General features: G+C 42.4%; 1 protein-coding gene across 1 annotated transcript in view; it reads left to right on the top strand.

The window, feature by feature from the left end:
• The window catches only part of ACTR3B (actin related protein 3B), a 103,473-nt gene that overhangs the window by 31,645 nt on the left and 62,252 nt on the right, over nucleotides 1-9,576 (top strand). The window lies entirely within an intron of this gene.

Genomic DNA, 9,576 nt, shown 5'->3' on the forward strand with positions numbered 1-9,576 from the left:
TTGAGGCACCGGTCTTGCAAGCTGGGCTGTGTGAGCAGCTCCCCGTGTCCACGTGGCTCTGATACAGCCCAGTCAGGCTGACAGCTGGGAGTTGGAGCTGCCAAACCGGGAATGCTGCTGGCTCAATCGCAAAAGGTTGGAAAGTTTGTGGTTATACTTTTCTGACGCGCCCCAGATTTGGGTGGGAGCCACGGGAGCTCCAGCTCCTCTGCTGAGGCACAAGGACAGGCAGCTGCTTTGTCAGCCTTCCCCAGCGTGTGTGCTGCTAAGAAAGCACGGCCTTTTCTGTTTTTAAATGAAAACAAATTGCTTTTAGGACCTTGGATCTGAAGAGGGGAGTGTCATCGTGTGTCCAACACAAACAAAAAACCGAGCTGAGCCAAGACCAGCCCAGTGCTTCTTTCCCATTCCCTGGCTGTAAACACAAGAGACTCCTCTTGGCTTGTGTGAGAGTGGGAGGGAATGCAATCACCAAGCAAAAAATGTTGTTTCTACTTGATAGTTTAACGTCATGTAGGCAGGAGTTGTGCTCTTCTACTGAGCACACTTTCCTACTCCATGGAGTCTTTGACTGGCCTGTCCTTGTAGTAGAGGAAAATAAAATGAGATAAAATGCAGCTACTTTTTTTCTGCAACACAGATTATTACACTTTGTAGGATTTTTTCCTGAGTGGAACATACATACCAAAATACCAGTGTGGTCCTCAGCCATCAACACTGATGTGTTTGGTGGGAAAGGTCTCCAAGTCACCGAGGCATGGAGAGTACAGGGGACTGGGGACAGATGTTTAGACTATGGATTTTGATCCAGAACAAGGTGGAAGTGAGTGCCAGTCATCACAGGCTGGGAACAGGACATTCACCTGTGTGCAGTGAGCCTGTGGATACCTCTACAGGCCTTGGGATCACAATGTGACACAACAGCCACTGTCAGCAAGGCTTGGTGTCCTTCTCCAGCCTGCACCACCTGGCTCTGCCTGTGCACGTGCTTTCCCAGCCATCACAGTAATTTTTTCATGCCCCACATTCTGAGTAATTTGGGAAATAAGCAGGAAAAAGGAAGAGAGCCATATATAATGATTGTAGAGTTAATGGTGGATTTCAAGTTTCTAGGTGGAAGAATAATGGATTAGTGTTGGAAGTCTGGTTCAGTTATGTATGTTCTGGCAGACACAGCTGGAGGAAACCTTGAGGTGTAGATGAAAAGTCCATTTTCACTTTGTAAAGATGTATGCACAGCCTTAACTTTAAAGGTATAAATTTTCCCGTTGACTTCCCTGGAACTATTCATGCATTAAACATATGCATGAGCCTTTCTAGAAATAGGGAATATAAATGAGGCTACCAAAATAGTTAACCAGAAATACTTTCTGTACAATGGAAAAGAAAAATTTACAAGAGGTGTGCACATAGGAGCTCCTAGGAACAGATAAATGCAGGTCACACTGTTAAAGGACAGGGCATCATTGCTTGTGCATGAGAGGGTGTTTTCAGCGACCTACAGAGCAGACTGGAGTGCAGTTTGCTTTCGTTACATTAATTAAGCAATTTACTGGAATTTAGCATGTGGCAGATTGGCAGGAGGAAAGTTTAACTTGGGTTGTGTGGCTGAGATCCTTTCACTGCGTTGACAGCCTCGAGTCCTGCCAACAGAGCAGCACACTCAGTGCATTTCTGCTGGTGGCTTCTGTGCTAGGTCCAACTTAAACAATTCCATTGGGGCCTGACAAAGGGAATGGATAAAAATGAACAGGATCTACATTACTTGAGCAGTCTGTTGTGAGCAAGATATCCCAGGTCTGTTTATACGTAATGAATTTTCATTCAAGCAGTAGCTTACCTGGGCTAGCAAGAATTCTGTTAGCTATTAGCATGTAATTATTTTTTAATATTCAGATGGAAAATGTTTTTATTTTTATTGTCTGTAACTGTTTCTTCACATTGTTTTTCCTGATAGGTTTATTGTCTAGGTTATGCTGTAGTCATTAGCATTTAAATCTATAGGTTGTTCTGGAGCTGCCACAGCCTGTTTGGGAGTTTCAGCTACACAAACTTCCAGCAAAAAGCAAAATTGAGACTTGAGCTGTTGGAGAACAACATGAACACAGCCTATAGCATAGTCAAAACCATTAAAAGCCAAAGGCCACTTGTATGGGAAAGCTGCCCTATACTCAAGCCTTTTAGACCTGTGTTTGTTAAAACACCTTACAACAGACATTTAAGCTTTGCTGTTCTCATGGCAGAAGCCTGGGCAAGTCGCATCCTCAACTTTTATGTTTCCTTTGATGAATTAAAAATGAGTACTCACACAAGACCATCAACTAAAAGTCTGCAAAAAAGCAATTCCTTATTCAGGAGTACTTAAGGCTTTTATACAGTTTCACAGGATTGGGGGGGTTGGGTCTTTGTATCAAGACTACGCTCTGACCTCTCTTTTCTTCTGCATTCAAAACCTAATGTCACCCTGGCCAGGATTATCCGGATCTGCTTTTCAGTATCAAGACCAATTAACTGGTGAGAAGGAAAGCTGTGGGGAAACAAGGCAAATCCAAAATGAGATGAGGCTTCAGCCTCTACTCCAGTCTCCACTTGTATTTATTCTGGTTTCCAGCAGGCTTCTTTTGGCAAAGAGAGATTTACTGCCTGAGCTTTGGCACAGTGTTTCAGACAGGGAGGAGAGCTGGGACAGGAGACCACAGTGTAAGAAAATGTACCTCACATTCAGTTTTCATTAAACAAAAGGATTTCTCCATTGCCTTTGAATATCCTCTTTCGTATCCTGATGGCTTTGCAAGATGAAATGCCTTCTGTCCTATCAGTGTGTTGCTGTTGTTCACAAGAATCCCGGTGGCAACTAAATACATGTTTTAGTCTGTGTATGAATTAACATTTTAGTTTTAGTACATCCTACCCCATAATTACACTGAATTGGTTTTGGAGAGTCTGAAAGCCTACCTGCTTCCCAAATATAATGGTTTTGGCTTCAAATAAATGACAGGACAACAGTGACATTGAAATCATCCAGAGCAGAGAGTAGCCAGGATCAATTCTACATACTGGGAATTCAGCAGGTTTTGAAATTTTGCACTGGTATTTCATGATTTCATATCCTTTATTTTCCTAGAAACGAAACCTTGGTCTTTGAGAAAACAGGCTATAGGATCAAAAGATCTAGAAAACCAGCCTTGTTATTCTATGTCTGCATTTTTATCATCTTTAGGCGCTAATTCATCTGTGCTCTACATGTAAAAGTGCAAATTCAGAAGGAATAGTTCAGAGTTTGACTTTTGGCTTTCAGATCTGCAGAATTTTCTTCATACTCAGTGAGTTCATTTGAAACCTGCATGCAGTGCTGCCTGCTCTGTGTTCTAGCATTCCTAATTTTCCCATTGTCCATGGTATCTTTGATCAATCCATGAGTGGAGCAACACTGTGTTGAGGAATGCACAGCCCAAACCAGAGTATGTTTTTAGTTCAAAAAATAAACCCAGAGAATGTTATTTTCTTGCCTTTGGGGTAGGATACCACACACACTCTGTCTTACCAGAAAAGGAAGTATTGGGAAATTTTGTTTCCTAGAAGAGCTATTAGAAGCAGCAATAAACCCCAAACCAATGCAAAGAGAAAAGCCCGTTTTGTAACTTTGACACTCTGTTATGCTGCTCTTTCTCCTTCCTATTTGGTTCACAGCCAGCACAGCCATGAGGGTGGGTAAAGTATCACCGAGACTGGTGGATGCAACCTCTGTCCTTCATCCAGAGCAGGAAAACCACCTGAGCTTCTTTACAAAGCAGAAGTGACTCCAACACAAAGCACAAGCAAGAGATCCCACCAGAGCAGAGCCAGGAGCAGAGCTGTGGAATTTGATCAGGATGAGAGACAGGGTTTTCCTTTAGTGGTGTCTGTACTCTGTGACAGTGGTTGGGTGTCACTGCCACCACATGTAAGCATTGTGCAGCTCTAGAGGGGAGCAGAGCCAGCTCTCCCTGTGCCAGGAGGGATGCCAGGAGCAGTGCCCTGGTCCAGGAGCCGTGCTGCACCTACCAGCAGGTGCCTCCAGGTCAATCTCCTTCAGGCTGTGCTGTCGTGATGGTCACAGGGGTGAATTACATCAGTGTGAGCTGATCTGCAAACAGCAAAGACCTGAGAATGTCTGAAATTCCCATTTCCACCACTGAGAAAGGCTGATTTGCTACTGTAGCATAAAAATCAGGCATATTAGGATTTCTCTTTTGAGTAGAGAGGGGCCTCACTGACTCCTCTGCCATGGTGGGAGATGGAACCTTTCCTGAGCAGTGGATCATGGACACTCTGGCAGGCACCAGGCAGCTGAGCCCTGCCTGCCTCCAGCTAGCACTGACTGCTCCTTGATTTAACCACACCTGTGGGAGCAAAGGAAAGAGCTCAGCCAGTTGTTAGGATACTTATGGAATCCCACAGGACATTTCCACAAAATTGACAACTGTGCTAGTAAGTACTTTTTGTGTCTGCTCGAGGGACTGAAATGTCTAAGTTATTATCTGCAGCAGGACTTCAGGCTTAATAGGCTCAGAGTGCTTGTGCAGGCCATACAATCAATGGGAAGGGGCATGTAGTGTCAGCCTGCAAGATTTGTTGTGAACAGGACTGCAGAATAATCATATTTGGAATGCCTCCATGGATTTTAAAGATGGTGAGCCCTTTCCTTTAACTCTGTGGGCTATTCAAATTCCTGCCTCCGTCGGCTTCTGTAACTTCATTGCCTATGCAATTGGTCTCTAGCATTTGCTTAGGGGATTCATAAATTTTTTTTAAAGCATCATTTTTTTCTGATGGGTGAAAATACAAGCACCTGTATAATTTCATGAAATGTGATTTTATTGTCAAAAAGTGCCACTGATGCATATGGTAATTGAAATGCAAGCAGTGCCAGTGGTATCACTGCAGAGCCACTAAGTTAAGGCATTAAAATAAAGGATGAGGGAAAGTTTAGCTACGACCTTGTAAGTGAATGCTCTTCATTATGGGCAAGACTGCTTAGAAGCCATGGGGACAGGGTGGCCTCCCACCAGTTTCCTGCTTCCCAGAAGGGGTTGAATGGTGTCACATGTCCAGTAGTGACATGAGCTTCCAGTGGCAATATGTTCACCAGGACATGCTCACAGAATTCAGAGGAGCAGAACAGCAGCTCTGGTGGTGTCTCCTCTCCAGCCAAGTTTTCCTCTTCATGGTGGCTGCAGGCTGCTCCTGGAACCCCCTGACTTTTGAGAGTGCTGGTTTTAGCAGAGCCATTCTTTGCTACTCTGGGCCTTTTTCTACAGGCTCTGGAGAGAAATGGAGCCCTTTGCCTGTCAGCTTTTGATGACCAAATGGCTCTCCTGTTTCACATACTTCAGCAAAGCCTTAAGGAGTTTCCCAAAGAGCCTCTCCTCTTCTCAACCTCTTCCTCTTTCACTTCCCTCCTCACAGAGATATTGGGATGGAGACAGAACTGTCAGTGAAGGAGCCTGAGATGTGTCTCAGAGACAGCACTGCCCACCACAGCATGGTCTTCTCCATCAGCAGCATGAGGGTGTGCAGATATTCTAAGTCAAAATTCGTATTCATCCCTTGACAGGAGATGTAGAGTCCATTCCTTGACCTTTACCAAGCCACCTTTGGGGCTTTGACTTGCCACTGCAGGAACCTCACAGCCTTGCTTAGCCTCTTTTTGGAGCAGTGGCCTAAAATCTTGTCCTTAATATTCAAACCTCAAAATTTCTTCTCTTTCCTCCCCCACGGCTAGGAGGTCTTTAGCACAGGCCCAGCGAGATGTATGAGAAAGAAACCTGGCAAAAGGTTTAAATTAACTCTAGTGGTTGTGCCAACTCCTGCAGAACGAGAGCGCCAAGATGCAAACATGGCTGCTCACCAGCATTTGGCAAGGCGGTGACATCTTGTCACCGCTCTCCTGGAGCACTGGGGCCCACACAGGTACAAGGACCAGCTGGCTGGGGCACGATGCAAAGCAGGGTGGGAAAGCAGAGGGAAGAGTGCCAGCCTTTTCCCAAACGAAGTCACAGCCCTGTTTCTTCAAAATCATCTACTCAAATGTGACATTACTCCTGATTGCCAACAGAATTGAGTCTCCACAGCCATTTACCGCTTAACTGATGTGTCACATGGGTTCAAGCCTCCCTGTCGGGGTAGCCCAGTCTGTGCTAGTAATAAAGAGTGCACATAAACCCATAAACCCTCAGCAAAGGAGAGAGGGACTCACTTTCAGTGAAACTTGCTCCTGCCACAGAAAGCTGCAAGAGTGCTCTGGAGCTAAGTGCTGACTGTTGGGAAGGTGCCTAGAGCTGGAGGGAAAAAAACCCCAACATAAAATAAAAAGTCTGTTTTTACATTTAATTCCTCCTGGGTCCAGAGCAGCAGAGTTTTATATTTTCATTATAAATAAGCTATAACGCATCCACATCGTGGAATCCATATTCCCAGGTGGGAACAACATACAGGCCCACTCTAGTCAACCTTCTCTTTGAAAGTATTGCCATGCCAGACAGGTCAGTGAAGTTCATGGGCCCTTTTGTCTCACTCCATGTTATTCATAGCCCAGTGCCATTCTGCTGTCTTCTCTCACACACAGGGACAGCCAGACCTTTGATTTCAGGGACTGCTGCAGGGCATCAGTTCTCCATCCAGATCATGCACGTGCATTGTACTCATGTTCCTTTACCTGTCTGAAATTTTTTTCCATGGCTAAAGTCTTCCAAGCCCTTCCAGTGCCTCCCCTTCTTTACAAAGTGCAGGGGTCCTGTGCTACTCTGTAGCTGTTGGACACACTGCACCTGTCTGCAGCTTTTACACAGGGGAGAGAGAATTCACTGCAATTTCTACACCAGCTGGAGTTTGGTGGCACAGCTTTATGCTGAGGTGGGTGTTGAGTTTGGCATCAAGCTTGGTAATGGCAAGATGATGTTGCCCATCACCCCAGTATGGTATCTGCATATCAAAAGTACATTTGAATAAAGAGGTTCAAGAGACATTTTATTAGTGCAGCCACAGAAAAGTAAAAAGTCATGTTCCTCTTCAGACACAGTCCAAGGCTTCTATACAGCTGCCATCAAATGTGGTATTTCTTCTTCCTCTGTCCATTATTCTCCAGCAAAAACACAACTGCAGGTATGTTTCCACAGGAGAACATTTATCTTTGCCATTTCCAAACTCCAGGAAAAGCTAAGTTTCTGAGATTAGTTATATAAGAAAAAGGAAACTTGAATTTTATGTGCTAGTGCAAACTTAAACCAAGCAAACTGTTATTTGTATTTTATTTGCTCTATAAAAAGCCTAGGAATACAAAGAACTTTAAACTGAATATAAAACTCAACATTTTCTTTCCAGGTGTCCATAAAAATACCAGTATAGTAGAAAATAAATATAAAACCTGCAAAATACCTTAATTTGGTTTTGCTAAGAAGCCCTCTCGTTATGAAAAGAATGGGGGAAAGGGTGAACTAGTTCCTCTTTATTTCAAGCTTGCTGCTTTAATTCCATGTTGCATATGAAACAACAAACAAAATTCTAAGGAATGTAAAAAGTTCCTGTGTCTACAAAAGCCTTAATAATACCACCCTGAGCTGAAGAACAATGGCACTGACATGAAAGGATTTTCATTTCTAAGAAATACCTTAAATCAGAGTTCAGGAATACATGTATTCCATGCTCTTCTGCAGGGATGATTTAAACCAGACCTACTAACCTGAAATGTTCTTCCTCCCTGGGAGACTGAGCTGCAGCAGCTCAGGGCAGCCAGGTGAGACAGGGTGATACCTCAGGTCTGGGTGAAAGAGGAGGATCTGCATTAAGCAGAATATTCCAGGTATAATGCTACATTTCATACACTGTTCCTGGCTCACAAGGATGGACTGCAGCCTCCAATAACTACAATCGGTACAAAATTTGGAAAATTCTCCACTTAAAAAATGGCAAACTCCATGTTTAATACCCACAGAGCATTAAGGTACAAACAAAATTGCTGCTTTCCATGTTCTTTATCACTGCATCTTTCTGAGACTTGTATCCTAAAGGTTCATTTTTCCAAGTGGCATAATTTTGGCAGAGGATGGGGTCAGTGAACTCCCAGATTATGCACTGCCTATCCCTTCTGCAGCATTACAGGGATAATGCTCAGCACCTCAGAAATCCAGGCTTGCTATACAGCTAAAACAAATGTGCAGAGCATGAATATTACAATTACCAGAGAATTAAAAAAAATCTGTCTGCATTCAAAGTAAAAATAAAACTGGGAAATTTCAAAATTTCCTGAGGTGCTCTTTTTGATCAACTAGAACTTTGGCTTCATTTCAATTTAGGCATTTCTTTCATAGTACAATGCAAAATACAAACTACATTGTGAAGAATATAAAAGCTTTTTTTTTCCAGTTGGGAATGCCAGAACATATCCATTGTTTTTTTTCTCAAGCATATTCTTTAGCAAGTATGATTTTAAGAAGAAGTTAATCATCAGTGGAGTTGCATTCTCCAGTGGCAAGGGGAGAAAGAATCAATGTTTTTGATTGAAAGAAAGAAAGAAAAGAATAAATTTTTTTTATTCTTTTCTAGTAGAAATTACATAGTCCTAAAATTTTCAGATTTTAAAGTTCTCTAGTTCTACTTGAAATTTCCCATTCTTTTTTATAAAAAAAATTCAATAATGCCCTTTATCATAATTCATAATGGAAGTGTCTACACATGGTAAATTATCTAACTTGGCTGAATGCACTATTTTATATAATTTTTCATGTATTTGTGTACCTATGCAGGTTTTGAAATAAAATACATATTGGTGCTGATGGATGAGAAGGCAGAAATGAAATGACATTCTATAAAATCATCAGCTCTGGGGAGATGTTGAAAAGGCAAAGTTTGCTGATGTGTCAGAGTAAAAGAACTGATGGTGTGAAGAAGTGATCAGATGGAAGGTTTAAAATGAGAAGGGAAAAAAGGAATTTTTCCCACAGAAAGAATAATTAAACTGAACTCATTGTGAACAGACACAGTGGAACCCAAGAGGGTAACTGAACCATACAAAGCTGGGATTCCAGACATACATTCAGCTTGAAAAAGCTGCTTCAGAAGTCAGGAAATTCAAAGGTAAGTGTCTCACAACAGAGTTTTTTAGGCATCTTCCTCAAAAAGATACTGAGCTAGATACTTCTTATTAATATGCATTTTTGTTAATAATCTCTTCAATCTAAACTATAAAATGTGCTGTGCAACATGACTGAACAAACATCGCTGTGAGAAGTATTTCCCCCTTGTTTGAGTAATTTGAATTTGTAAGCTAATGTAAGTTTTTGTATTAAATAATGTACTGTGTGCAATTTTCTTTCTTGTAAAGTACTTTGAAGCTTTCAAAGGGCACTCTAGGTTCATAAATAATGTGCTGTTCTTTGCCAGAACTGTAGGGCATTTCTTGTAAGTTCTGAATGTTCTTTGCCAGAATTGCAACATGCTACATGCCAAATCCTGCACACAAATGTTCTACATGTGGCAAATGCATATTGGTAAAGACCAGAGGCCTGGCATTCCTGGATTTCTTAGAGAGACTGGGGA

Source organism: Melozone crissalis, unplaced genomic scaffold (genome assembly GCF_028551555.1).
Source record: "Melozone crissalis strain CALT ecotype California unplaced genomic scaffold, PUWL_Pcris_2 ptg000016l_1, whole genome shotgun sequence".
Classification (NCBI taxonomy): Eukaryota; Metazoa; Chordata; class Aves; order Passeriformes; family Passerellidae; genus Melozone; species Melozone crissalis.